General features: G+C 37.5%; 1 protein-coding gene across 1 annotated transcript in view; it reads right to left on the bottom strand.

The window, feature by feature from the left end:
- LOC135509770 (myelin regulatory factor-like) overlaps positions 1–5,303 on the bottom strand; it is a 78,097-nt gene extending 72,794 nt beyond the window's left edge. Inside the window, exon 1 of the mRNA XM_064930670.1 lies at positions 4,956–5,303. The gene's annotated coding sequence lies outside the window, so the exon portion shown is untranslated. The remainder of the gene's footprint in view (positions 1–4,955) is intronic.
- Positions 5,304–6,000: the final 697 nt, after the last annotated feature.

Consider the following 6,000-nt stretch of genomic DNA (forward strand, 5'->3'; position numbering starts at 1 on the left):
ACATAACCAAATCAACATCTAACACATAACCAAATCAACATCAAACACATAACCAAATCAACATCCAACACATAACCAAATCAACATCCAACACATAACCAAATCAACATCCAACACATAACCAAATCAAATTCTAACACATAACCAAATCAACATCCAACACATAACCAAATCAACATTAACACATAACCAAATCAACATCTAACACATAACCAAATCAAATTCTAACACATAACCAAATCAACATCTAACACATAACCAAATCAACATCAAACACATAACCAAATCAACATCCAACACATAACCAAATCAACATCCAACACATAACCAAATCAACATCCAACACATAACCAAATCAAATTCTAACACATAACCAAATCAACATCCAACACATAACCAAATCAACATCCAACACATAACCAAATCAAATTCTAACACATAACCAAATCAAATTCTAACACATAACCAAATCAACATCCAACACATAACCAAATCAACATCAAACACATAACCAAATCAACATCAAACACATAACCAAATCAACATCAAACACATAACCAAATCAACATCAAACACATAACCAAATCAACATCAAACACATAACCAAATCAACATCAAACACATAACCAAATCAACATCTAACACATAACCAAATCAACATCTAACACATAACCAAATCAACATCAAACACATAACCAAATCAACATCTAACACATAACCAAATCAACATCTAACACATAACCAAATCAACATCCAACACATAACCAAATCAACATCCAACACATAACCAAATCAACATCCAACACATAACCAAATCAACATCCAACACATAACCAAATCAACATCCAACACATAACCAAATCAACATCAAACACATAACCAAATCAACATCTAACACATAACCAAATCAACATCAAACACATAACCAAATCAACATCAAACACATAACCAAATCAATGACGAATCAATAGATTATAGAAATACATGTCTGCCCCTGCAAGCCAGTTGGCATTCGCGTCATCGCACTCCCTCATCTGATTGGTTGAGTAGGCGGGCCTTCTGACTTTGTGGCTGTGGTAACTAGTGACAACCATGTCAGAGCTGACACCACATTCTTTCGGCAGACATCATTCAATCTTAATCCGGAGCAGATCTTTTTGAAAAACGTGGTCACATAAAAACCGAAGGGAGATTTTAACCTAATTCCATTGCCAAAAATGTGCATCTGCACAGTTCTTCCACTAAGTCAGTTTTCAGTGAACATTGTTTAAAAAAATAGTCCCTGTGCATAGAGTTGTATGGTTGTTAATCTTCAAAATCAATGATTTTTTTGTTTGTCAAAGCGTAATTCTGTTACCGTGTAACTGGAAGAGATAGCTGTCAAGACCAATGTCCTGGACTCACATAATACTGTCATAAACATAAACCTTTGACTCATTGGACTCACGTAATAATGCGGTCAGTGGATTTTGCGAAGAAAGATAATCAGATGTTCCTGAACCTTATGTAACCTTATATCAGATCTAGTCACCATGTCACCAATGTTCCATGTGTTTTATGTATCTCTGCTTATAGATACACAGAGAAGCATGTCACCAATGTTCCATGTGTTTTATATATCTCTGCTTATAGATACACAGAGAAGCATGTCACCAATGTTCCATGTGTTTTATATATCTCTGCTTATAGATACACGAGAAGCATGTCACCAATGTTCCATGTGTTTTATATATCTCTGCTTATAGATACACAGAGAAGCATGTCACCAATGTTCCATGTGTTTTATATATCTCTGCTTATAGATACACAGAGAAGCATGTCACCAATGTTCCATGTGTTTTATGTATCTCTGCTTATAGATACACAGAGAAGCATGTCACCATGTGTTTTATATATCTCTGCTTATAGATACACAGAGAAGCATGTCACCAATGTTCCATGTGTTTTATATATCTCTGCTTATAGATACACAGAGAAGCATGTCACCAATGTTCCATGTGTTTTATATATCTCTGCTTATAGATACACAGAGAAGCATGTCACCAATGTTCCATGTGTTTTATATATCTCTGCTTATAGATACACAGAAAGCATGTCAAATGTTCCATGTTTTTATATATCTCTGCTTATAGATACACAGAAAGCATGTCAAATGTTCCATGTGTTTTATATATCTCTGCTTATAGATACACAGAGAAGCATGTCACCAATGTTCCATGTGTTTATATATCTCTGCTTATAGATACACAGAGAAGCATGTCACCAATGTTCCATGTGTTTTATATATCTCTGCTTATAGATACACAGAGAAGCATGTCACCAATGTTCCATGTGTTTTATATATCTCTGGATACACAGAGAAGCATGTCACCAATGTTCCATGTGTTTTATATATCTCTGCTTATAGATACACAGAGAAGCATGTCACCAATGTTCCATGTGTTTTACTCTGCTTATAGATACATAATAGATACACAGAAAGCATGTCACAATGTTCCATGTTTTTATATATCTCTGTCACAGAGAAGCATGTCACCAATGTTCCATGTGTTTTAAATCTCTTTATAGATACAGGTGTCACCAATGTTCCATGTGTTTTATATATCTCTGCTTATAGATACACAGGGAAGCATGTCACCAATGTTCCATGTGTTTTATATATCTCTGCTTATAGATACACAGAGAAGCATGTCACCAATGTTCCATGTGTTTTATATATCTCTGCTTATAGATACACAGAGAAGCATGTCACCAATGTTCCATGTGTTTTATATATCTCTGCTTATAGATACACAGAGAAGCATGTCACCAATGTTCCATGTGTTTTATATATCACCATGTACACAGAGAAGCATGTCACCAATGTTCCATGTGTTTTATATATCTCTGCTTATAGATACACAGAGAAGCATGTCACCAATGTTCCATGTGTTTTATATATCTCTGCTTATAGATACACAGAGAAGCATGTCACCAATGTTCCATGTGTTTTTATATATCTCTGCTTATAGATACACAGAGAAGCATGTCACCAATGTTCCATGTGTTTTATTTCTGCTTATAGATACACAGAGAAGCATGTTACCAACAAATGCTGTCTTAATATGACAACTAGTCATATCATATCAATCATATTAAACATCTCCAATCCAAAATTAAATCTAGAATCGGCTTCCTACACAGAAGCATGTTAACCTCTTAAAACACTTCCTCTGTCTTAATATGAGCCTCCAACACCCTACTCATATCAGTATCATTTTTAAACTGACTTTTCGGCTGGCCCTCGTTAAAATCCATAATCCATAATTCTGTTGCAACAATTCTGTTACAACCATAATCATTATTGGCCTATGTTTGGAATTATACATTAACTACATAACTAGTCACAAAAGCTCCTACAGGAGTGTTCATTGTTGACAACTATACAATTATAATGCATTTATTTTCAGGTTAAATCACTACTAGCCTAAAACGAGGTTAATCTCAATGCACAGAGATACCATGACAAGATCCTGAGGCCCATTGTCATGCCATTCTTCCGCTGACATCATGTTTCAGCATGATAATGCACGGTCCCATGTCACAAGGATCTGTACACAATTCCTGGAAGCTGAAAATGTCCCAGTTCTTCCATGGCCTGCATAATCACCAGACATTTCACACCCATTGAGCATGTTTGGGATGCTCTGGATCGATGTGTACGACAGTGTGTTCCAGTTCCCGCCAATATCTAGCAACTTTGCACAGCCATTGAAGAGGAGTGGGACCACAATCAACAGCCTGATCAACTCTTTGCAAAGCACTGCATGAGGCAAATTGTCAAACCAAATACTGACTAGTTTTCTGATCTATACCCTTACCTTTAAAAAAATATATATATCTGTGACAAATGAATGCATATCTGTATTCCCAGTCATGTGAAATACAAAGATAAAGACCTAATGAATTTATTTCAATTGACTGATTTCCTTATGTGAACTGTAACTCAGTAAAGTTTTGGAAATTGTTATATGGTGCGTTTATATTTTTGTTCAGTGTAGAATTCAAAACGTACCTATCAAATTCGTAACATATCATATGAAATGGATGATGGACATCCACAGATTAACACGTACCATACGAAATGTAACATATCATACTAAATGGAGCATTTCGTATTTATGTGTAGAATAATACGAAATGCTATGAGACCAGGTTGGTTGAACAGTGCAGAAGTGAACCTCCCTTGACAGTGTTTCTTCTTGTCAAGACCAGTATGCAGGGGATCTAGTTTCAGGCGTTTATTTTAAGCCTTATGTGTTAGCTTAGGAAGCATGAAGACCTTATCTTTCATGTCACTGAGAAATAATTACATTAAATAATTACATTAAATTGATTCACACCTTTGTATAGGGTTAGGGTTTCCCCACACGGTCATATCTCCATGTTACGGCGCTTGTTTACTGAAAACAGACACCAGAGGACTGACTGTCTTCATGCGCTAATGAGTTATCTGCTTCTCTCAACACCTGTGTGTAAACGGAAGACACCAAACTTGCTGTCACTGAAAAATACTGTCGGCTGCAACTGTGTTAAACCCGGTTAAAACAGTATACAGTAAGTGCGTATTTGGCATTCGGTGAAATGATTTGATGTGATATGTAAGTACAGGGATTTATGTTTCTAGAACCGTACCGCAGTTGAGAATCGATTCACGTTTAGATGGAGTATTATGGCTGTTTGGGCTTCCAATTCTCCTTTAAACAGAACATGTAGCGGTCTTTGGGCGAGTAGCGTTAAGGTCATTTAGTCCATTATTAGGGTAAACATTAACCCTACATAGCACGCCATAGGGTTTGGGTAAAATGCATGACGTTATCTATACCAGAAACATGCACCTGCAATTGACATACAACTCTGGACAGATAGAGAAACAAACCGGTCCAATATCACATGTAATAGTCAAATAGTCTTACCAAGTCAGCGCTGAATCTCACCTCTCGCTCTCTCTCTTCTATTGATGGGACACTGGTGACGAACAAAACGTGCGTTTCCTTTGTTTTCTCTCCAAAACACTGAATAGACTGGACGAGGTCAAGGTGCCATTATTTCACTGCAACAACCAAAACGTCTGTATAAATGAGGTGGATAATGACGCTGATGGTCAAGCCGACTTGACTCTAACCTCCTAGGTTGATGCCAGAGCGACCGGAAGTTGCGGTATTAAAACAAAGTGGTATGTAAATGTATATAGTTGTTGTAGGGTAGCCCAGACGGACGACAGTTCCGGAGGCAGGGAGATGAAGCTTTGAAGAGCAGCTCTGGAGAGTGACAGGTGTGAGTACAGGTAACGCAACCTGCGGGAGGGAAGGGGCGTGACCCAGAAGGTCGGGGGCGGGACCCAGAAGGTCGGGGGCGGGGTATAACATATTCTAGTGAAGTTCGTCCTGAATCTAACACCACACCAGGCTTTCATTATGTTGTGTTTGTTGTTTGAATTCAGTTTTATTTTGCAAATATGCTCTGTATACGGTCAAATCACAACACGTTTTTTAAACTAACATTCTTTGTGGGCAACATTTAAAGAAATTAAGGGGGGGATCAAAAAAGAGAGTTCAATCATCAAGTCTATGAGACAGTGGCGGAGGGTCTTGAAATGAGACACATTTGAAAAGACATTTAGAAAAAGAAAATACTCCAGTATCCATGTATTTATAGCTTTTTCTTCTTCATAATTGTTATACCTTTTAACATTTACTGACTGCAATGTACAGTCGGTAGTCTGTCTCCGGGTATGTAATTGTGTATGGTAAGGGAGAGGCAGCTTCAAGTTGCTGGCTGAAAGAGGAGCAACAGTGTGGAACATTGCCCTGGTTTCAATGACACAGACAGGTACGAATGACCGCTGGCTCTTTGTCCAGGTAGGCCCTATCTTTCTCTATCTCTATGTCCTGGTACAAATGACCGTGTAGAAGTCTTTAGGTTTCGCTCACAAACAGAGGTGAATTAGTAGCCTGAATC

Source organism: Oncorhynchus masou, chromosome 22 (assembly GCF_036934945.1).
Source record: "Oncorhynchus masou masou isolate Uvic2021 chromosome 22, UVic_Omas_1.1, whole genome shotgun sequence".
NCBI lineage: Eukaryota > Metazoa > Chordata > Actinopteri > Salmoniformes > Salmonidae > Oncorhynchus > Oncorhynchus masou.